General features: G+C 30.7%; 1 protein-coding gene across 1 annotated transcript in view; it reads right to left on the bottom strand.

Annotated features, from left to right (window-relative positions):
- The window catches only part of MGAT4C (MGAT4 family member C), a 660,237-nt gene that overhangs the window by 239,328 nt on the left and 395,573 nt on the right, over positions 1-25,336 (bottom strand). The window contains exon 3 of the mRNA XM_011361737.2: positions 23,328-23,385. The gene's annotated coding sequence lies outside the window, so the exon portion shown is untranslated. The remainder of the gene's footprint in view (positions 1-23,327; positions 23,386-25,336) is intronic.

Consider the following 25,336-nt stretch of genomic DNA (forward strand, 5'->3'; position numbering starts at 1 on the left):
TAACATCAGTTTAGACATTACATAGAAGAATATAAGTGCACACAAATACCAAAAAATTAAAACTATTTCAACTAAAAAACAGATTTAAAGTATATCGCTATGCATTCACCTATGGGATAATATTCAGCCATCTAACATTGATATAATTGGGGTCCCAGAAAGGGGGATTAAAGAAATAATGTTTTCCCAGATTTTAATTAAAAAATAAATCCACAGATTGAAAAGCTCATAGCACCCCAAATAATATACAAAAAAAAGAATACCAAGAAAACTTAGAAAATAATTAAAATACAAAAAAAGTACTTAGATAAATCATAATGTCATAATGATTAACACGTTAGAGGTTCCACTGTGTATCTACTCCAAAAATTTGAAAACATTTATCTGTAAAGATATACACACCCCGATGTTCATAGCAGCATTATTCATGGTGGTCAAGACATGGAAACAATTGAAGTGCACTTCAATAGATGGTTGAGTAAAGAAGATGTGTTACATATATATAATGGAATATTACTCAGCCATAAGAAAAGCTAAAATACTGTCATTTGTGACAATATGGACGGATCTTGAGATTATCATGTTAAGCAAAATAAGCATAAAAAAGTTGAGAACCATATGATTCACTCATATATGGGATATGAAAATGAAAGCAACAAATGAACAAGACAAACAAAAACTCAGAGACATACAATATGTTCAGTGTTTCCAGAGGGAAAGAGAGGAGCAGAGAGGTAGGGGGTCAAATATATGGTCATGAAAGATTTAACATTGGGTGGTGAAACACACAATGCAATATCAGATGATGTATTATTGAATTGTACACTTGAAATCTATATAATTTTATTCACCAATGTCACCCAATAAATTTAATAAAAAATAAATAATAAATAATAAAACTTCTACTAGAAAAAGAACAATGGGAATAAATAGATGAACTCATCAAGGAGATGAAAACAATAAAAAATAGCCAAATGAAAGTAGGTTTAGAGGTATAAATTCCTGAAAGAGAAATATTTCTTCCAGGAGACCCAGTCACAGTCTCATTAAAACATAAGCTGCAGCAGCTGTCTGACCCTATCTTGGCAGGGCTATTATTATACAGTGCAGGTGGGGAAGAATATGTTTGGATTGCGGGCACTTCTTGCTAGTCCCTTTCTTCATATTGACAATAAACAGACAAGAGCAACAGGCCTGGCTGAGAAAAGCATAATGTCCAAGGACTCAGAACTTTTAGGATGAGGGCCTGGGTCAAGTACACTGAGGCCAGCCTAGGTGCCAGTGAGGGTGAGGGCACTTAGAATGTATATGGTAGAGGAAGAGCATAATAAATAACAGTTATAATCTGAGACCAGCCACAGTGATGAGGGCTTCCTCTCCCAAGTTTCCTCCAGGAAAAGAATGCATTCAAAATCCTAGAGGATCTCTGTGTGCATGATATTGATTGTGGTGGATATTGTAATGTGCTGCCCAGGATTCTCTTTGGAACAAAGGCTTTAAGTTCTTCAACTGCTGCGTGTGCTGCTAGTAGAAAGCTTTAATCTGTAATTTCTTTACTCTGATTGATTGTGATTGTGATTGTGAAAGCCACCTCCCTCAGGTGATGACCCCTTTCTGGGGTGCTATACATCCAATGAATGATTAATGTGGGGGTATAAAAACCCACGCCCAGCCCCAACTCAAGAAGATGATGAAGGATCAACTCAGCTGAAGCCTTCACTAAGACAGCATCTGCATTCAACTTCTTCTTAGGTCCCATTCTGTTTCTTTCTCTTTTTCTTTTTTATAGGTGTTGATCATAAGAGCATACCCCCCAAATTTTCTAAATGTTAATTTCAGAGCCTAATATTCAGGGGATCCAGCCTGGGTAGAGAGTACATAAACACACACACATACATGCACACACACACAAAATAGTAGCTGTTGGTGGCTTTAAAAATAGAAAAGAAAGAAAGGAAATTTGTACACTATCTCTTGTGCTTCGGGCACAGAAATAACCCATATTGGATTGGAACAAGACGAGAAGCCCTAAAGCAAAAGCAGTTGCAATTAAAGGGAGAAAAAAGTTTGAGTTGAAAGATCAAACAAATGTAAGGCCACATTTAAGGCAAGAAAGAAAGAAAAAAAGAAAATTTAGGAAAAACAGCTTTACAGGAATAAAATGAAATGGTCCCTGACTACTGTTAATAAATTTACATAAAGCTAATTTGTGTAGTGATTCAACTGTCGTATCAATTTCTATGCAAAGGATGGAAGATAAGAATGGTTTCAGAAGACTATTTGAATATTATTAACTTTAACAAAATAAAACGTAACTACAGATGGCAGAAGTTGTGAGTCAGAAGGGAAGGGAGAGCTGAAGGAAGTGAGTTAATTTTAAAGAGGGAAGCCAAAAAATTATATCACTAGTTTAACAAACAAGAAATGCAAGTTCGGGGCTAAAATTAGGGATATAAATTTCTGGGAGGGATATAAATTCTTGGTAGAGAAAAGGCAGGTGTTATCTTAAAAATGATAAATAAAGATATAACATAAGCATTTTATTAAGGGATTATAATGAGTCGGAATAAAAAATAACACAAGTGTAAGGCAGAGTGTTTTCTTCTGGGGAACCGAATTGAGAGTGGGTAGGACATGTGTCTAGTATGGAAATTTTGAAGTTGGGCATGTACTATGTAGATGACAATACAAACTTTTTATTTGTTGTTTGAGAAATTAGGATATTTATTCTGAGAAGTTAGAGTGTGGAGTATGAAAATATTTAAACCTTTTCTAATAAATAACATTGGAACAAACCACCTTGTAAAGGAGTGAATTTTCAGTAAGATAATTGAGGGATGTTTTGTATACATGTAAGAGACATTTCAATTGGACATTCTACGGTTTAATGTGCTTTTAACAGAAAGGCTTTCAAAGAACTGCTACTAGACACCAAAACCAAATTATTTTAAAGATAATAATATTTAACTGTATTTTGTAATACAAAATCTCACGATTCTCTTCTTTCTCTTCCATGTGAATCTTATGTCAAAATAACTGCAACTTTTGGAAATGAAACGACAAATTTAACTTAACTCTAGGCAAAATGAAGCCTTATATTAAATTTCCAATGCAGATAGTTTTGCTAAAAACCTCTTAGAGAAATCAAAGGTAAGAGAAACTAGAAGTACATAAACAAGTTATGAAAGAGAAATTGGCTCTGTGAGGATAAATTTATTTGGTTTAGCTTTCTCTAGGTAATATAAAATCATAATGCATTTTGTACATACTCTGTTTGAATTCACACCTCAGAGAAAAAGATAATGTTGATTCTTTCTGGTTAGCCTGAACATTATATTCCAACACTTTTCACAGAACTAGAAAAATAGTACTGAACAGCACTGCCTATGATTGACGGAGCAGTCATTAGCACAGCTGGGTGACCAGTCACTGCCCCTGATATCGGACAACATCTAGAATGCAAGCTGGCCCTCTGGAGGGCATGGTGCCAACCCACTTTATTCTTTGACTGCTCTAATTGTTGAAACGTGCTCCCTCATATTGAGCCCAATTTCTAGACTATATAAATGACGTCTATAGCTTTTCTTCAAGTATTACGGTATTTAAAATAGTTGGATTATGAAAGAGCTTCCAAATCTAAGCCACCAACAAAAACAAATTCTTGATTTATTGTTATATATAAAACAGAATACATTACCTCTCAGCATCTACCCACATCATTCTGATGGCACATCTCACTCATAAATGACACAGACTACCACTGTTACATTCATTATTCAGAATCATTCTAATTTCCTGTTATTAATGGCTTTTAGGCTGTTTATCACTCTCAAGAGATGAGCCTGCCAGTTTTATCTCTGACCTTTACCTTCTCATTCTTATACCTTAGCCATAAAGTGATCAAAACGTGTTTTCATGTCTGTGCTTTTTCCTACTCTTCTCATTTTGCCTGCAATTTCAAATTCTATCACCTGACCTCAGTTTTTCAAAATGCAACAAATTCTAGTCCTTTTACAAAGCTCTGATTAAATATTTTCTGTAAGGAAGCATTTTTTGACCCACCACCGATATAATTTACTACTGTCTGTGCTCCCACTGAAGCCCGCAATCTATTAAAGAAAAATTTATTACAGCAGACCCTATGTGACCTACCATCTCCTCCACGTATCAAATTATTTGCCACAATGCCCAACCTGCAGAGCAATTCTGATTGTACAATTTCCCTCCATTAATCCCTTCCATTTGCTTTTAGGATAAAATTTAAAGGATTTAGCCCATTTAGCATGAAATATAAAGCTCTTCATGAACTGATCCCAAACCATTTCTTTAGCTTTATTTCCTGTAGTCACTTCTCCACCAGCTTGATATTTAACTGTTAGTAAATTTCTTGATATCACAGGTACATCCTATACTCTCTCATATTCTCCCAAAAACCCACCAAAATTTTCCACTTAGTCCTTCAAATGGGCAGTGGATGATTCTTTCATACTATTAAGCTCTAAGTTCAAATATCATTTCTTCAGAGAGGCCTTTACTGACTCCTATGTAAAATAGCTTTCCCCATCACACATTTTCTTGTTTTATATTCACTTAGCACTTTATATTGTAATCAAGAATAGTAGTGCTTGATTTTTTTTTTTTTGGCTTCTTTTATTATAAAGTACACTTAATGATAGGGATTTTTTGTTGTTTTCTATTATATTCCTAACATGTAAAATACTATCTGATTTTTAAGTGAGTGAATGAATGAATGTCTATTTAGTGAGTGAATGAATGTTTTGTTAGTTACCTAGGAAACTCATTACTGTGACAGCATCTTATACTTCCCCTTCTTCACATCAAGTATCTGAAAATTGGGAGGACCTCAGTGGTTGGCTCTCTCAAAGTGCTCGATAATCTAATATTCAATGAATAATAAATTTTAAAATGAAACTATCTAATTTCAAAAAGTAATGAAATTTCAATTTCCGTAAAATATTAAGGGCATAACCTTACAATGTTGCGTGAATTTAGCTTTATGGGAAACGTGTTGCGTAGTCCTTATTGTTTTTCTTTTGGCTGTGGAACTCTGTAAACTCACAGCTCTGCCCTGGGAGCTTCCAACCCAGCCAAGCTTCCTGCCACTCTGAGATCTTCATCACACTTTCCACTAAAGTCACTTACTCATGAGTCTTCTTCCCTCATTTCCAGTTTGGTGAAAGGAACTAATCTGAGAACCCTATTTGAGCAAATATGTTGACGTCTGATAAAGGCTTAATTCATCTTTTTCAGAGATTTGTATTCTTTTTAAACAATCATTAACCTAAATCAATCAATCAATCAATCAATCAAGACTTTGATTGGAATTCCTAGTAAGAAGAGATGTTATCTTCTTTTCAGCTCCTCAAATTATACCACGTGAAAAAATTTTTTACATAAAGATTAACAACAAATATATATATTTACTAAGACACATTTCTTTTAATACTATTAGTTTATTAATAGTCAATGTTTTTATGGTAATAATAATAATAAATTTTGTTTAGAACTTAGCATGTACTAAACACTGTGCTTTTGCAACATATCTTATTTCACTTGTACAGCAGTACTATAGGAAACAACTTTTATCCCAAATTTACAGGTAGAAAAATAGTCTTAAAAAGAGGTTAAATAGCATGCTTAATGTCTCACTGCTGGTCAGTGGTAGGGCTGGGACTCACATTTTAATACATATGATTCCAAAGCCTTAATGTTCTATAGCTACTCATCAAAAAAAAAAAAAAAAGTTTTAAAAAATTTTATAACTGTGTTATAGCTTACCTGTCATTTAAGTTTATATATAAAACCCGTACTAACAGCCCTGAAATGTTGCATAGCCCCTTCTCTGTGAACAGTCATAAAAGGCAACCTATATTTTATTTAGCCCCAGTCGTTACCACATCATTTCCCTTACTGGTTCAAAATCTACCACCCATATAATATGCTCCATTTAACCCTATTCTCATTGCTCAACAAATAAGACATCTAAAATAGAGGACTCTCAAAGGCTAAAAATATCTCCAAATTTGACATTCCTGAAGTTTGTGTAAATCTTTTAATATATATATAAAAAAATCTGGATAAATTTTAAAATTAACTCTATACATTTTTAAATCCACTGAAAGTTACCATACCCTATTTTTGTAATCCTTCGCTTTTAATTTTAAACATTCTCTAAATCCTATGTGTGAAAATTGTATTAAAAATTGGATGATTAAGAAAAATGATAACATGATCTGATAGTTTTTATTTTAAAATACAAGGTCATTTAAAATATTTATTTAAAATACAGTTTTATCAGCAAACGTGACTATTTACATGCATTATTTCAATTTCTTAAAATATGATTTAATTCTGACAGGGCTTAATAACAAGAGTCTAAATATTCTTTCTTTGCTACAGAGCTCAGTCATTCAACAATTTACAATCAAATAATTAACATCAAATTAATTAAATGATTTGCATACCTAGTTATCTAAGTATGCTTTCTAAAGACTACAATATCTTATATCTAAAATACAGCATTTATATTTTTGTCCTTCTAGATTCTTGTTTTGATTTAATTTGAGATATGCTAAGACATAAAATAGATAATTTACTCTTGGATATAGATATAAGTAATATTTTTTTCAGACTTAAATGAAACTATTTGACTTATTGAGTTTGAGAAAGTATCTTGATGCCTTGGATTTTTAAATTTTTAACTTTTAAATTTTATAAAAGTTAATGAGAAAATTGTGAGATATTATTGAAATAATACTAGATGAATGTTTTAATGAAATACTGGAAAATATTTTTATTAAGTATATTTATTTAAGTATCACTGTGACCTCTTAAAAAATATTCTTAAAATGTACTTTTTCATTCAGATAGCTGCTTACATGTTTCTCTGTATTAAACTGCTGCTTTAGATGTTGAACTAACATGGTTACTATTGTTTTTTCTTAGAGTCATGATCTTATCAATAGCTTTTTTATTTTCCTCATTTTTTAAAAGATGGAAACAAGATCAGTGTCATTTCAAATTTGTTTAGAGGTTCCTTTTTAAACTTTTTTTTTTTTTTTTTTTTACATTAAAGCTCCCACTGTTAGGGTTGTCACTATTGCCACCTTGTTGGAATTCAGTGGAAGTGATCAAGAAGGCCAGTTCAGTTTCTTTGACTTGAAAACACAAAGTATATTCCCTAGACACTACCTCCTGTTGTTTTGGTAGCTCAAGAATGTGTATATGAGTCATAGAGTGTATATTTTTTAAATTGTAAAATTGTAGTAGCATGAGTTAAGGTGCTTTAGATTTAGATTGTCAGTATATTAGTTTTAAATTTACAATAATGCTTTTTTTAGTTTCTGTGTAATTAGTAAAGTTTATTGCTAGGAAAGCGGGAGTGATTCCAAACATTACTCCAAAATTAACATTTATTAATTATACAACTAATTATTAAAAATACAAAACCACAAATGTTGCTTATTTTTATTTCCTTTGCATCAGAACTTAAAATGCTATTGTAAAATTTGGCAACATATGGGGTTCCATGGGTATTATAGTTTTAAAGGGATTCAAAAGACTTAATAAAGCCCATAGAAATATTTTCATGAATGTTGTCTTTTATGTTAACTATCTACACAATATAAAAAGGGAAAATTATTTGTAGATTTTTAAAATCTTCAATGAAATCATAAATATAATGCTTTTAATATTGAAGTTGTCTATAAAAAGTTAAGGTAAATATTTAGAAAAATAATCGAACTAATGGGAATTTAACTCTCCCCCTTTTATTACCAATCAAATCTTTAAAAATTTCTTGTATATTTTTTCAGAAAATACAATTATAGACAGAGATAGCAAAAGATAAAAATGATAGTTTACAGAATGTTCTCACTAAATAAAATTATTTTTCAAAAAGTATCTAACAAAGTTCTTAATAAATAACCCCTTCCTCACATCTATTTCCTTTGTTCCTCCTATCTTCAACTCCCATACCATTTTTCCCCAAAAGATTAGAGAAAATAAATAAATAAATAAAAAGTAATTACATTCAGACTTTTTTTAAAATCCAGATTTCTCATTTGTAATTTCTCATTTAATCTCTAGTATATTCATTTAAATCTCTAGTAATCTTCTTTAACCTCAGATGATTATTTTATTCAATAAATATATATATATATACATATATACATATATATTTTTTTCAGACACAACTCTAGGAGCTGGTAATAACTGTCAAAAAGTAAAAAGTCAGACAGAAAATGTTGAGAATCATACAATTTCACTTATATGTTCACTTATATGTGGGATATAAAACCGAAAGAAATAAACAAACAAGACAAACAAACAAAAACTCATAGACAACAGTTTAGTGGTTACCAGAGGGAAAGCAGGGAGAGAAGAAGTAGATAAGGGTAGAGGGGGTCAAATATATGGTGACGGAAGAAAATCTGACTTTGGGTGGTGAACACATAATGCAATATACATATGATGTATTATTGGATTATACACTTGACACCCACATAATTTTGTTAACCAATGTCACTCCAATAAATTTACTAAAAAAGGAAAAAAAGGTCAAATTAAATAAAATTTTTTGCTTTTATGAGCTTTATGTTTTAATGGAGGAGACAGGTAAAAAACAACATAAGTAAATAAGTTACGTACTATAATAATAGAAAATGTTTAAATATACTATGGAAAAGTAAAATAAGCTAAGAGGGTCAAAAATGAAAGAATCTGACATTTTTATTTTAATTGGTGGTCAGGAGGGCCTTCACTATTATTTAAGCAAATATTTTTAAAATATAAGTTAACCATGTTGATATCAAAGTAAACTGTATCTAGACAGAGGGAACAGCCTTGCAAGAGCTTTAAGTTAGATGGCAACCTGTCATACGGCATATGTTTATTTCCTATTGCTGCTGTAACAAACTACAAGAAATTTAGTCTATTACAGCACAGATATTTTATCTTACAGTTTTGGATGCTAGAAGTCTAAAATAAATTTCACTAGGTTGAAATCAATGAGTCAGCAGGGTTATGTTCCCTCTGGTGGTTCTAGGGGAGAATATGTTTTCTTTGCCTTCATATTCTATAGCTGCATCCTTTTTATTCTTTGGCTTGCGGATCCTTCCAAATCAACATCTTATACTCTGGTTTCTCTTCAGATTGTATAAATCTTTCGACTTTTACCAAATCAACATCTTGCTTCAGTCTTCTGTCAAAACTTCCTTTTATAAGAACTCATGATTAAAATTAGGCCCTACTCAAATAATCTAGGAAATTCTTCCATATCAAGATGCTTACTTAATCACATCAATACAATCCATTTTGTCATAATAAGGTAACCAGGATTCAGGGGTATGACCTGGATAACTTTGAGGATCATTATTCATCCAACCAAAGTAGCCATGAAGATCAGGAATATTGATTAATAATAATGAGCAAAATCAAGCAAAGGTAAAATAATTTTGAAAAAATTATTCCATGATCCTGTTATAAATCTGACATCATTTTTATGCCAAAGTTTTAGGCAAAACATTCAGATGTATTTCTGAAAGATTCTGTGATTAGATAGATAGATAAATATACCTATATAAAAATATAGATAATTGCATTTCCTAATTTGTAGTAAATAATATAGATAATAATGCAATTTTTAAAAATTGTGTCAAGAATGGTTAGAAGCTAAAGGTATAGCATTTCAACAGGTTCCTACATTTTAAAAAAAATATACCTATTTAATTTGTTAAAGTTCAACAAAATATTTAGAATTGCATTTTAAAATTACTTCAGTTTTGAAGCAGAGGTATCATAGACATCTATGTATACACACAACTTGAGATGATGTATACAAATTTAGATTTTCTTAGTACCATTAGGGAACAAATTCTTTAAATTAAAATGGTCTTGTTAAATTAACTCTTAACAAGTTCTTTGAGACTTTCTCAAAAAAAGTTATTGTCTCTTGCCATTTTTGAGTGTATTTTTGCCCAAGATTTTCTGTATAGACAGGACAAGCCCTTTAGAACACTACCATCTCTCTTCCCATTCCACAGTTCCTTTCGACTGAGAATAATCTTTCTCTAGGCCATGGCATCTATTTGTTTCTGTTTATAAAGGATATTGAGATCAGAAAGTTTATTTTTCATTTAATATGATTATGCTTTCATTATTGTTGTAGGATGTTTACAACATTTAGAATATACCAAACATGAAAATACAACAGATAGATGAACACATAATTTCATATAAAAATTTTATTATTTCCTCAAATATGGTTTTATATTGGTTTTAAAATTTTTAGTGAAAATCTGCTTACTGATTCAGATTGTAAATATGTATTATCTACCAGTAGGGAAAAGTAAGAGTTTAGATTTTTTATCAGATTCTCACACCAAACTCCAAATCTGTCTCCTGGTAGCTCTATGATTTTGGACAAGTTACTTTACCCACATCTCAATGTCCTTATCTCTAAAATGGGAATAATAATAGTAACTACTTCAAAGAATATATTATGCAATCTTTGTCACTAAGATAAACTATATTACATAAAAATTGCTTAATATTGTATCTAGCCATTAAATCTTGATAAATTATGTATGTTTATATGTTAATTTGTATGTATAAGCAGAAAAACAATATACATAGTCACGATTTTCTAGATTGTAGATTATTTGACTGTTCATCAACTTAAAAATCCTGCTTTTTATAACATGTTTTGTTTTAGTCAGTTTCTTCCATTTAAGTAACAAAGAAATCAAGTCTGAAACAACCATAATTCAAGAATATGAAAGATTTGAAAAGTTAACTAATTATAGATTCTATTTGTGTATATCATAGTTGTAAATACACTTGAAAAAAGAGTACAGTTTTAATATATTCCATGTTTATTTTCTAAAAGAAAATGAAAGAAATGACAATATGAAAAGAACCAATAGCCTTTTAGGATCATAAAATTAATAAGGCAGTTTTTAATATGTAATTGGCAAAGAAAACATTATGTGAAACAATGATAACAGTTAATGTAGTTTAAGAAAAGTATAGTATTTTCCTTATAGACCTTGTGTTTCATGTCATTGCTCAAAAGAATTTCACAACAATGAAAAAAGCATAACTATGATAGTAAAAAGTAACTAAATTCACAATATATCTTCTTTTTCTGTGTATTAGTCATTAAAATTATAAAAATAAGTGTTCATGCTCATGTTTTCTGACTGAATAATATCCCAATAAAATTAATGCTTTCCACAGTCTCTTTTACACCAATTTGATATTTAAAAGAAACAATTATCCAAGCTTCTAAATCTTACATATCAGAGTAAATGAATAAACATAGCTTCACTATGTTGAGTGAATCAACATAGATTCACGCCCAAGAATCATTCAGGGTTATAAAATATAGAAATCAGTACAAGACAAAAGGTCATATTCAAATGCCGACAATGTTAAATTTCTATGTAATCAAAAGAAAACTGGGAATAAAAATTGGACTTTTGTTCTTTAGTTGATTTATCAATGGAAGCATAATTTCCTTCCTTTTAACTGAATGCAATAATGTAAATCAAGCATATTGTCATAAACTCATTGATAGTCTCTTAACTAGCAAGTTAAATCTCCATTATTAAAAACAAAATACAGTTTACTCTTATAAGGTTGGTTACATATTACTCCTTTATTTTAGTTATCTATCTCACAAATTTCTGCAGGTTCTCATGGGTCTCTAAGAGTGGTTGATGCTTCTATGTGATCCATCTACATATTAATAAAATCTATATTACATTGTATCAGGAACTACAAGTGTTCTTAGTTGCATCATAGTATTGTTTATAATTCATATTTCTATATTCTCACATCTCTTTCACTTTTTTTTTGGTGCATTTTAGTTATCCATTTAGTAAAATTTATTTTGCTTTTATTTTTTGTTTGATTTTGATATATTTCTTTATTTCCCTTTCTGTTTTAATTACTTTTAGTTGTTGATATTATTGTTAAACATGTAATTTTAACCCAGGAGTAATTAGAACATATTGCAAATATGCCACTTTATTAAGTGTGAATTCTAAAGGGAAAATTATATGAACAATACAGTAATTGTGTCATTTAGAATATTGTAATTTTGTATTAGCAGGTAAAGTGATAAGAATATAAATACTTTGGTAACAAATCCATAAAGAAACAAGGCTGTTTTTTTTTTTTTTTCCCTACCTGTGCAAAGCAAATTAGGAAAACAGTCAATATTTCTTTTCCAGAAACATTTGCTCTCTGCCCAAGATTTATGTCTGGATGTCTACTTGGTTTGTATCATTCTCAAGAGATATGGCTTATTAGAACCACTTAGATGGAAATCTTAGAAATCTAATTGTTTGTCAATTGTTTGTTTTTCTCAAAGAACCACTTCCTAATGATTTATTCAGCCATACAGTATTAAAAAGACATGTTCTGTTCTAAATGAGAGTTGTAGAATTATTTCAGCTATTCTAATACCTGTTACAAAATAAATGTCAAGTTTTCTGACCTATAGTAGATGTTTAGAAGCAGATTAATTATTTAATATAAATGTTGCCTACTTCACTGATGCTTTACACAAGTGTGAATAACATTTGAAGCTACCAGATCAATACCATGCATGTTTATTTGCCGTAGGTAGACATTTAAACACAGACATTTATTTTGTTGATACTTTAGATTTGATTATCTCTAATATAATTTAGTTCATAGTAACTACTAATACTGAAGATTATAAAAGGTTGTTTTTTGCTTCAGATAGCCATGTATTGATCCTCTTCCTTGTCTTAACAATGGAATAGTGGCAAAGGTTTCCAGTTCTAACTGTGCAATTGAAAAGTCATGTAGTTCAATCCTGACTTTACTATTTTTACTTTGGTCCTGGGCAAATCCAAACCTCTCTATAGCTCAGTTTATTTATCTGTAAAGTGAGTAAAGTAAAAGGATCTAACGGAGGTACTCTATTAAAAGCAATAAAATGAGTGCCTCACACAGGACTCTCTGTGTAGTTCTTTTTATTTCATTACCTTCAGGGAGATTACATTCTTCATGTCAGAATGATGTGGTGAACACGGCATGAGCTTTGAAGTGAGGAAAGCCACCTTGACTCTGCAACTGGCTGTGTGATTTTGAGCAAAATATATTACCTATAGGAGTCTGCTTATCATTTATAAAAATGAGGATCATATTTTCTTTTACAAAATGTTTTTAGATAATTAAATGAAATAAGCTATATATTTTTCATAGTAAGCAGCCAATAAATATTAGTTCTATTCCCTACCTCGTCACTCAGCAGGAGAAAAGAATCATAAAGCCTTAAAATCATTAGATTTTATAATAAAATGGTAAAATTTGTATTACAGAAAAGGTAGATGAAACTACTAAGAAGTGACTCTTTTAATTTGTAAATACACATGGGTAATTATGTCACAGAAGAAAACTGTTATGTTTGCAGAACTAATTCAATCATTTTAAAAAATCAACAAAACCACTTGAATTTTTACATCTTTGGTAATGTATAAATATACAAGTTTTGAGGTCAGGAAGTATTTTGATGTCAGGAAGTATTTTGATATGACTGTATCAAATATCAGAACACTGGCTCAGGCTCCCATTATTAATTTTTTCCCTAAAGTAACTAGAACATGTCATTAAAATGATTATGATCAGTTATATAAGTATACTGAAACACAAACATGCAAGTGTTTCAACTTTTTTCAAAATTCTAATATGAAGAGACTGTAATACATGCTTTTACTATTACTATTCTTTTACAATAAAACATTTTACCATCACCTTAAAGTTCTGGGATGCTCCATGTTGTCAACTGACCATAAAATGTTGTCACCATGGATATGTAAGGAGTAGAAAATTTACATCAAGTAAAAGGAGAGGTTATTTTTCTGCAAGTTGTTCATTTGCTACCTTCTCTAACTGGTTTGTTGAAATTAAAGATATTTTCACTCTTAGTCATCTATTGATTTAGGGCTCAGTGCTATAGAAGGAAGAGGTGAAAAGGACTGGGAAAGTAAATTTCCACAAGATTTTAATATCTGTGCAGGAGGTCCTGCAGGTGGCAGTTGTGGATAATGTTTAGGACTATTTTTTGTTTGTTTCTTTGAATAATATTTCTTATATCACCATCCACTTAATGAGGGTAACCTGTAACTACAGGAACCTGTATATGTTTGTACTGCAGACTATTCTAGTAGGTGCTGCAACTTTTTTTCAAAATTCTTGATCACCATCTCAGCAATTCATGCAGCTGTTTTGAAACTTAAGGATCGAGGACATCTAGTAAAATCCTTTATGACACTCATGCTCACCACTTTAAAGAATGCATTTGATATGAGTAATAAATGCCAAGATTTAGAAAAGTAAGGTTGAATTTGGAACATTCATCATGAGAGAAGTCTTAAAAGGTCTTGGCTTTTTCCAAAGATATTTCTGGAGATTTACTGAGAAATTTCTAGGTACAATTTTATGGCATAACAGTGTTCCTGACATTTCTCTGGAACTTAGGAGAAAATGTGTGCATGTATATGTGTGTGAACATTCACATATATTTTAAATGAGCAATCATACTTACATATTTAAATATTCTAAATGATGCACTTTTAAATATATCCCCAGATAATTAAGCTAATTACGCTATAAGAGGGCCTACAAAGACAGTTACTTAACAACATATTGCATACAATACATTACACATTTGAAAAGATATATTTATTTGAAAGCCTTTCTAAAGTCAGCTTCTGATTATCCACTCTCTAAAATAAAGCCATGCAGGCCACTTGCTTAGTTGTCACTTTTTACTAAGACAGATCCCACATCTTCCATGCTGTTCTTAGAACTATATAAAATGGGATGGTGACTGAGCAGATAATATTTATTAAAATGCTTACATCTCTACAGACTGAATAACATAGCTGAAAGTCATAATGCTTTTTTATCTTAAACATAAAGAAAAACAATCATGCATACTCAGAGTTACTCTGAGAATTAAATGAGATAATCCATATAGAGGAACTCTGGCACATAAAAAATACTCAATAAAACTAGCCATTGTTTATTATTATTATTATATTATCCAATAGTGCCTAAACATGTTGATGTTTAATAACAAAATGTTTAATTGTTGCTTTTAATACTCATTATATTATTGTATTAATCTGTATGTTATTCTCCATGCTCATTTCTACGACCAGATCAATATCTCTATATCTGTCATCATTCATATATACATGTACATAGTATATATACATATACATACACACACACACACACACACACACATATAATCAAGTAAAGAATGAATATCAGTGGTTAAATAACACTTCAAAAACTTTTTAATTAGGCTCAATTGTATGTGTGTATGCATATTTTGTGTTTTGTATTTGCATGTATGACTTTGTAAAGTATATTTAAATAAGGTATTAATAATTAGTCCATTTAGTGGAAGTTACAGTAGTAATCAAGATCATTTCTTGAGGGTTTACTTTGAAATAGTTTGTACATTTTATTTTACTTACAGAAACAGCAGTCACCTTGCAATTTCTCATTTTCTTTCCCCTAGCCCTGCAAACGCTTTCAACCTTTAAGTGTAACTACTGTCTTAATGCTACTTCTTGCTCCATTTTATTTTCAATTTTAGGTACCATATATTGACTATTCACTAGGAGAGTTGAGAATTTAATACTCTTTTCTTCCTCCTACATTACCTATACATGCACAAACTTCCTACAACTATTTCCTCCTAATTTAATTTTATTATGATATACGCTAAATAAAAATCCAAATTTTGACCATATAAATGTTATTTACGTCATAGTTCTATAGTCAATGTAGGTTTGTTTTCACATTTTAAGTATCTCTTTTGATTTTTCCAAGCAGTAACTTTACTTGGATTTCTTTTAGTTGTTACTATTTTTTCATCCTAAACACTACTAGCTGTCTAAATTGCCTCTCAAACTAATCAAACAGAGTAAATAGTCTATCAGTTTTCTCTTTCTGGAGATATTTCTCACAGAGCCTTCTGATATGCTCACATTTGGCCTGTTCTCTGTCTGGCACACAGCTGTTATCTTGGTTTTCCCTACACTATTATTCTGGGGGTATCTGTTGCCTCTCATTTAAATTTCTCATTGTGTGTGTGTGTGTGTGTGTGTGTGTGTGTGTGTGTGTGTGTGTGTATTTTTTGGTATGCTCTCTTGTTTTTGTAGAGAATATTTTTTAATATGTTTCTGATAAAGAATGCATGAAAATTAATGCTTTGACACCTTGATTATCTAAAGTGATATTTAATCTATGCTTACATTTGACTAATACTTCTCAGAAATTTTTGACTAATCATAACTATAGTTCTTAACAGAGCACAAGCTGATCTTTGGTATTGTACATCTTAATATTTGTAGAGCTGGGTATTTCCTAGATTTTATTCATCAACTTGTTCTTTCCCTCAAGAACATTTACTATCTAAATTTCTATAGATATCTTTGCTTTTCAAGCTTATGGTTTGTGAGAGTATCTGAATTTGGTAGAAAACAAGTTCAGTTCAAAAATCCCAATTCTTGCTAGTTTCCAGTATTTTGCACCTGTCTGCCCTCATCCCTGGAAATTTGCAGTAATAGCTGTATTCCTAAAATTTTACAGTGGAGGCCTCACTTTTTTTTTTCATTTAATGTACTAAGTACATAGTGGGCCTTACAGTTTGGAAAATTATGCTTTTTAGTTCTGGAAAACTGTATTGAATTATTTCACTGGTGATTTCCTCATCCATTTTATTTTTAATTCGATAATTCAAATGTTGAAACTCCTAGATGAATTCACCAATTTGCTTTTTTTAAAAAAAGTTTTTATCTTTCTATCTTTTTGCTTTGCTTCCTGGGAATTGCTCTCACTTTCCTCCCAAAACTATATTCCAGTCTTCTTTTGAGCCATATTGGAGCTGAAGCAAAATGATCTTGCCTTTACTTTTAAATTATTATTTTGTTCATTTTATTTATTCATTAACTATTTTTAAAATATTATATTAAAGTATTATTTATTTGGATTACTGAATTAACTGGTGTACTCTTAAATTTTGTATTCAAAATGAGTGCCTCAGTTGATTCACATAAGTTCCAACACTGCTTAACGTTCTCTGATGTGTATCCTTTCTTAAAGCTAAGTAAGCCTAATAAAAATCGAAGCTTCTTGTGCATCATGAGTTTTTGTTAATTTAAAAAATATGAAACCAACAACTGGAGAAAATTGAGATAATAAAATAAGATCTCAAAATAAACAAAAATTCTGACTTAATAAGCTTAGAGATATATGAAGATATTGCCACCAAGAATTGGATGCTATTTCCAACATACAAAATATTCAGAGAACTAAAGTTCTTCATTTTTAACCAATCTATTTTTTTACCTCCACCCTACACCATCCTTTATCCCTGAAACCAGAGGTATCACGTGCTGCAAATAACTAAGACTGGGGAAATCTGCAGTATGATGTCAATTATATTATTACTTTGTGTTTGAAATAAAAACACAACACTCTTTAGTGTTGTTTTAGTGGATTTCTAGGATGCAACGAAGCAGAGGTAAGTGTTCAGTCTATCACCTTTACCTGAAATTTGGCTTTTAAATGTTTATTGTTTATATGATATTATACCTTTATCATCACAAAAATGGAATGGCATGAGTCAAAATTGCTGCAATGAGATTCTAGAGGTATAAAATATGTTCATTCTTTAATAGAGGATTTTCAACATCTACTATGTACCAGGTGCTATACTCTCTACTGAATATACAGTTTCTTAGAAAAACAGACATATAAATGAGCACTGTCTATAGTCTGAAATGTGTTACATTAGAGAAAATCTCAAGGTACAAACAGGAGGCAATTTGACCATGGGTCAGTAGTTTAAGACAAGTTCCTCAGAAAAGATAACTTCTAATGGAGTCATTAAAAAATTAAAACCAAGTAATAAAAGAATGATAGGGAATGGAGAAAGACTACTCTAGCTAAAACTAATAACAATGCATGTGAAATTCTGGAAGAATAAGAGAAGAGGGCACTAAAGAAAGCCTGAACAAGTTCATTCAGCATATTTAGAGCTCAGAATAAAAGGCAAGAAGGATGAGAATTGTCAAGATAGTTTCTCAAATGGATTAGTTGTCTATTCTTAACTTTATTGAGTTAACAATGTCTTTACTAAATAAGAACAATACATATTGACAATAGATGTATAAACAAGATTTAAATGGACAAATTTACTACTTGACTTGCCAAGCAGTATGTCTGATTTCTAGGTTTATTTAGAAATAGAATAATATTTATAATAATATGCATTCTAGATGCAAGAAACATAAAATTATAAGACTGATGAAGAAAGCATGGCAAACAAATGCCAAAAGAAACTATTTTACCTTCTGTAGAACTGATCCTATGATACAGTATTGTGTGAGAAAGAAACACTGAAAGCATGAGAGGATTCTTGACATTCCATTAAGATACTAAGGCCAGAGTCTTGACAAAGCTTTTTAACAAACTGATATGACCTTTCATTCTAGCCAGCATCCCTCTATACTTTAAATTTGTCATCATGGAAAACACAGTCAACAAAAGGAATTAGCAGCAAATAGAATTTTTAAAAAATGTCTGGTTTTAGAAAGTTAAAAAGCATATTTACACCTAGGTACTAAGCTCTTAGTCTCTGTTTCTTATTGTTAGAAAACAAAATAACTAAGAGCTCATATTTCTAAAGACTTTATCTGTACTTTAATTGGCACATTCCGAACGCACTGCTAAAAATGACATTTCAACCTAATTGTTCCCTGCCAAGAAATTTTCCATAGAATTTCTTTGTCTATGTATTCATGATTAATTAACTCTTCACTAATTCCATTAAAACAATTAATATAATGGAGATTTTGACATGCACTTTTTAAATAAAGAGCATGAAAGTTATACTCTAAGGTATTCAAGGTAAGTATAAGCACATTGGGAGGACACATGCAAGAATAGAGACGTGGGTTAAACAATTGTGTCTGTTCTCCCAGAAGAATATTTTGGTATTTATTTTAGCATGAACCGTATTTACTCAGGCTATTCTCTTCTCACCTTTCCATTATACAAGTAAACTCTTGGGAATATTTTATTCATGGGGCAATGTACTCATATTAGAACCAGTCTCTCTCCCCCCATCCCACCCTGCCAAGGTAGAAGGAAAAACAAAGATATATATTTTTCCATTATGACATGATCATTTTTTTATAGCTGGAAAAAAAAGATAGATGTAGTCTCAACGTCCTTAATAGTTTCTATACAAATTAACACTGATTCTTCCTCTCATCTATTTTGTAAAATAAAATCATACTATGTCATACATATATACCTAACATACACACGTGTGTGTGGGATGCATGCATGTGTATGTATATATGCATGTATATAGCACACACAAAAAGAAAATAACTATAGTATCTCTAGTACCATATTTTTTCTGGACTATTATTCAAAATAACCACATTCTTATTTTCTATGCTTCTGAAACAAGAAGAGATTAGACATTTTCAGGGGCAGAGCTACAAGCCAACAGAATCTCAAGTCCTTGACTAGTGTTAAATCTTCCACAATTTTGTCCTAATCTACTTTTGAATATAATTTCTATCTATAGTAGCTGCCAAACATAATATATCCTCCTACAGTTAACTGACATACCTGTTGAAATAAGCAACTGATTCTTTCTAAAAAAACTTCAGGTCTTTTCTTGTGCCAATCTCTGTGCTAAGAATTCCTTCAGTTTCTTTAAAGCTTAGTATCAAATTACTCTCAGCAATATGCTATTGCTATTTCCTATATCTGAAAATACACTCTAGTTCTGCTAAATACTATTAATATTTTGACTTCTGCTTTATAGTAAAGATCTACTGTATTTTTTAAAAGTGTATATTGAATTTTTTTTACTATATATTGATTTCATCAGGTGAAAGTTAAAACAATTTACCACTGTAAATTCCCGGTAGACTTTGCACAGTTTTACACAGTCAACTCTCAATAAATGCTTGTGAAATAGATGTTTTTAATAATTATATATTTTTTTTGTTTTTCTTTAAATTATTTAAAAAGATATCTACAAAAAATATTCCTCATTCCCTAGGCAATAGTTATTTATTCCATGGCACTTATTATATTTTGGTAGGCTTTAGTTGTATAGTGAGAAAAATACTGAAGTGTGAGGCTTGCTAACTCCTCTATTTGTATGCAGTCTGTATTTGCAATTATTTTGTTAAATAAACTGAAAATTATATAACTTTTAGTACTATGTATTTAATAGACACATTATACTTATGTTCTTAATTATGAAATTATTTTGTTTTCATTATCCTATTTTATTCTCTCAGCAAATTGTATTGACTATTATGTTTCAGGTACTATGCTAGGCACTGGACATTCTGCTTAAGTTTTGTAGAAGAAACACACTGATAAACAAGTTGATTCTTTCATATATATATGTAAAATGCTTAAAAGTATGGTAAATGCTATAAGGTCTAAGAAATCTACAAAAGGTGGTGAGAAAATACTTTTTGAAGTGATAACATTTAAGCTATTTAAGCAGATTCTGTAAAGTGGGAAGTTACTCATGTAAAGAACAGAGGAAAATTTATAATAGAAATAATTGTTAAAAATATCATTTCATTCTGTACAACAAAATACTTGTTAAATCTTTTAAATGTCTTTAACAAAATGGTTCTTTGCTTGAATTACTTTAAACATAATATAAGTTTAGTCTGTTTTTAAATAGTTTTTCTAAATAAAAAAAGAAAATACCTCATAGTGAGGTATAAATTTTAATAAAGATATGGAAATGAAAAATTTAGACATTTTTTATTCTCTATGAAAAAATTAGAATGGAGAGAAGAAGGCAGAAATATACCGAATTATGTGCACTTTGCATACGGTATAATGGTATTTTTTTCAGTGACATGAACTGGTTCTGTTTTGTTTTTTTTTTTCAGAGAAATGTTTACCAGAACATTTTGAAACCATAAAATACTATTATTAAATATATTTATTTTATCTTGCTGTTTATTAGGAGACATTACAAGGATTTAAGGTCACAGTCTAATTTAAAGATTGGGAAATGTAAAGAATATCTTATTTAAAATTATGAATTATGCATAAATGATCTAATAGGTTCTCACAGTACTGCTCTAATTATGCTTTAATTCATTAATAAAGAAATTGTGGTTCATGTTAAAAGTTTAATATTTTTATAATTGGGATTATATATATATATATCATATAAGTGCAGCATAAAATCACCATTTTCATTCAGTTGGAAGAGTTTTCCTTTTGCTATGTCATGAAATGATCAAGTTTGTTTTGAACTGCAATATAGACTATAAGAAACAATTTTAAATTGGAAAAATATAGAAAACATATCAATTTATATTACTGATTTTCCCACAGTTGAAATTGCTATGAAGCATGACAAAAACAACTATAAAATTTTAGAAAGATTTCATTGATTATTCTCATTTAACTAACTCTTTGCCATTTACTGACTTCATTTTACACAAAATGGAGCACACTTAAAAAGCAAAGGAAGATAATTAGGTTTTAGTTTTATATACCCCATCATGGAAATAATAAACTAAAGAAGGCTTTTTTTTTTTTTTTTGCATTTACTAAATATCTCACATTCAAAAAAAAATGAATCTGTACTGGTCTCTCAGCACAATTTTAATACACAGAAATAAGCACTTCTTTCTTTTATGCTCCTTTCAAATTTGAACCAGTATCTGTCTCATTTTACAAGGTTTGTCATTTTCTCTCTAACTACACAGAGTAATAAGGTGATATGTCCACAGTAGAAAACTATATTGAAATTGGAAATATATTTTCCAAAGCTTTTTCTTTGGTGAGACCTGTTTCAGATCAGCTCTGATTTTTTTCAGTACAAATTAATGCACTGAAGCACATATCTTTTTTTTTAAAATAAATAAACAAGCAAACAAAAAACACAAAATGTATTATTCAAGAGCTAGATCATTATTGGGAAACATATCTATAACTACTTATCACAATAAACGACTGTGCTACCAGCAGAAGTGTTGATTAACTTTTTGTTACAAATACTTGTACACTAATAAATGGTTAAGTTTTGTTAACCTCTTTGTTGTTGAAATATTCCAAGAGATCATCTCACATACATTCAAGTTACCTGTCTTCTAACAGATGGAAATTCAGTAGGAAGAGGCCATATGACTCAAGCATGCACCATCGCACAGCATAGATCTGAGGACCCCTGAATGTGACCTGCTCCCAGAGGAAACCAATTTAATGCTTCATTGCACACAGAACAGTATGTATGAATCACAAAACCTTCAGATAAATTAGTGACAGGTACATCTGAATAGAATTCCTTCTAAGTCACTTATCTGAAGCCAGGAAAGCTTGTTTCACTCTCACTTTCAAAGATAAAGCCACATGGTATGTTGCCTTGGCAGATTCTCACAAAGCAAACAGCCCCCATCATCCATTACTGGAGGGGAAAGTCTTCTTATTATTTCAGGTACTATGACAGAAAATAGGATAAAGTGCAAACTATCTGCCAGTGGAAAATTCATCAGTCGATACTAAGCCTATGTTGTCTCTAACTTTCATAAGCTCTGTGCCTTTTGCTCTTTTACGTTTATTTTTGACAGTTCTGATACTCCAGAGTTGTAGCCATGGCAAAGTTCAGAACAAAACGGCAGGTTATCAAAGAGTTCCTCAGAGGTCAAACAGGGAGAAGAGATGCCAACAATTAGTAGCTGACAAACAGATTTATAACAGAACGAGAAAGGTGTACGAAGCTTTTATCTTTAACCAACTACTTATTTCATTAAAAACAAAAACAAAAATTGAAATGGTAAATATATGCTCTAAATATTTAGGAATACTGGTAATAGAAAAGATTTTAAAAAATGAATTATGTACAAAACAACATGGGAATGTTTACTTGTAAGGGATCTTATTTATATATCTTAGCAACCATAAATAAATTGGAATATCAAATTATATAAAACTATGTTTTAAACTGAATATCAACGAATAGCACAAATGCATTATCTTCTTCTAAGTTAAGTATCTATCAATTACTAGAAGTCTTTTAAATTGGACAATAAAACATACATTATTTCTCACTTCCTGCATTTCTTATAGTCTACAATTACATTTAATCAAGTCTTTTATTATATATCATAATAAAGTCCAGGTCATGTCACTAGGTCAATTAGATAGCATAGGGGACTTCAATAGCACAAATCAACAGGACTCACATTTTAGGTTCTGTTGATCGTTCTCATGCAAAATCAGGGCTGTGCTGTCTGGGCGAGTCTGTGTTAAACCAAAATGACAAAAATCTTAGTTTCTCATGATACTGCCACTTAGAATGCATGCAAATAAACCCCCAGTCAAGGAGAAAAAAATTTCATTAAAGAGTACTGATTTGTAAATTTAGTCTTTTCAAATGTAAAGGATTTACCCTTCCTCCTCCTCCCAATCTTTGCAAAATTTCTGCCCAATGAATTTATTACTGTAGAAATTCAACTATGGCTATGGTTGAGTTAATGAAATTCTAGTCTGGGATTAACTTCCATAGACATGCATGATGGTTGAGCATCAAGAATTGGGCAAGGCAAGGGTGACATTGGGAAGGAAAAAGAAATTATAATTTAGGGAATGTACAATATAAGAAATTTAGCTAAATTAACTGCTGTGCTATATATGAGGCTATTTATAGGAGTCTAAATATGTGAAAAAAGTAAGCAAAAATACTTTGAAAACATTACCAATAACATTCAATGACACCAAGCAATATAAACATAGCTACTAAACTTACCTTCTTTAAAATTACATAGGTTTAATTAGATTGGATACATATGTCCTTTGGAGCCACAATAATTTAAGCAATTTTAAATACGATTTAAAATATGTAAGAATGTTAGTTAGCAGGCAATACAATTATTATTTCTGCTCTATCTACCTACTATGTTTATATTTTTATTTACATACAATGCACTTAATGTCATTAGTAATTACTTAGAAGTGTCATTAAATGGAGAACTATAATGTTCAATTAAAACATTAAACTCTACTTGTCAAGTGTCATATTATGTTAGTTTATTTTTATGCATTAGAAAAATATGAAAATATAATCAGAACAATTAGTTTGAATTTTTAAAAAGCCAAATGTCATGTGTATATTGTTCAACACTTTATTTAAATTATATAAATACAAAGCCATATTGTTAGGCAGTTAGGTAGACATGAGTGACTGGGGAATGCAGGCCCAACCAGGGAGCACCCTTAAGACCTCTCAGAAACTCCCATTTTGCAGGTAAAAAATCCTTACATCCTAAAATACAAGGAAGTAAAAAACTACAAAATAGCCACTGGTTTAGGCCAGTCACAAACATCTGCGCAGTTAGTACATACACTGTACTTGATTGACATTAGCCTCATAATATCATCATTATAATATCGAACATATGCCTGGAAGTTCTTGAATCTAATTAGAACAGACTGAATTCTGGATAATGTATGCTCAGTAGACAAAGAGTTATGTAATAGCCAAATGCCTATCAGATGATCTAGTGTGCCAGTCATCTAGCACCATCCCTATAACACTCATTAGGGGCCAATATAATGTTTATTTCCTGAATTTAAGTGGCTGCAGCCAACTCTGGTGTAGCCTGTTTCTCTCCTGAAACATGCTTTAATAAACCATATTTTTCCTAAATTTTGCTGATCTGTAATTCTTCACTGTGTCAGCGGAAAGAACCGAGGTCTCCTCAGTGCCACCGAGGCAAGGACAAATTTAGATCGCCCCCAAAGTAACAATGTGATAGCTCTTAATCACTACATATCAAGAGTTTTTTAGTATATAATGGAGTGCTCAAATTTTCTGGTTAATTATTCATTAAATCAACAAATAGATTTTCACTAAGATTGCCTTACAATTCCCCTCAGCTTGATTAAACTTCAGACATGTTTCTTCTGAATCTAGGTCCTGACCTCTCTTTGGTTAGAATGTTTACTTTAACCTTGCAATTGTAAATTATTTCTCTTTCTTTCGAGATGTAAATCTTCTCCCAATCTCTCCAGTTTTACAATCCAGGATTTTAGAGCCATTCCTTTGACATAGAAATATCAAGAAAGATAGTGTCTCTATCTGTTAGTCTCTATGTGAGTGTAGGAGCCTAATTTTAATAAGCACTCTTAACAAACACAGGTGACCTAACTACACTGACCAAGCTCTCACTTAACACCCTCTAGTATTTTTACA

Source organism: Pteropus vampyrus, unplaced genomic scaffold (genome assembly GCF_000151845.1).
Source record: "Pteropus vampyrus isolate Shadow unplaced genomic scaffold, Pvam_2.0 Scaffold70, whole genome shotgun sequence".
In the NCBI taxonomy this organism is placed as follows: domain Eukaryota; kingdom Metazoa; phylum Chordata; class Mammalia; order Chiroptera; family Pteropodidae; genus Pteropus; species Pteropus vampyrus.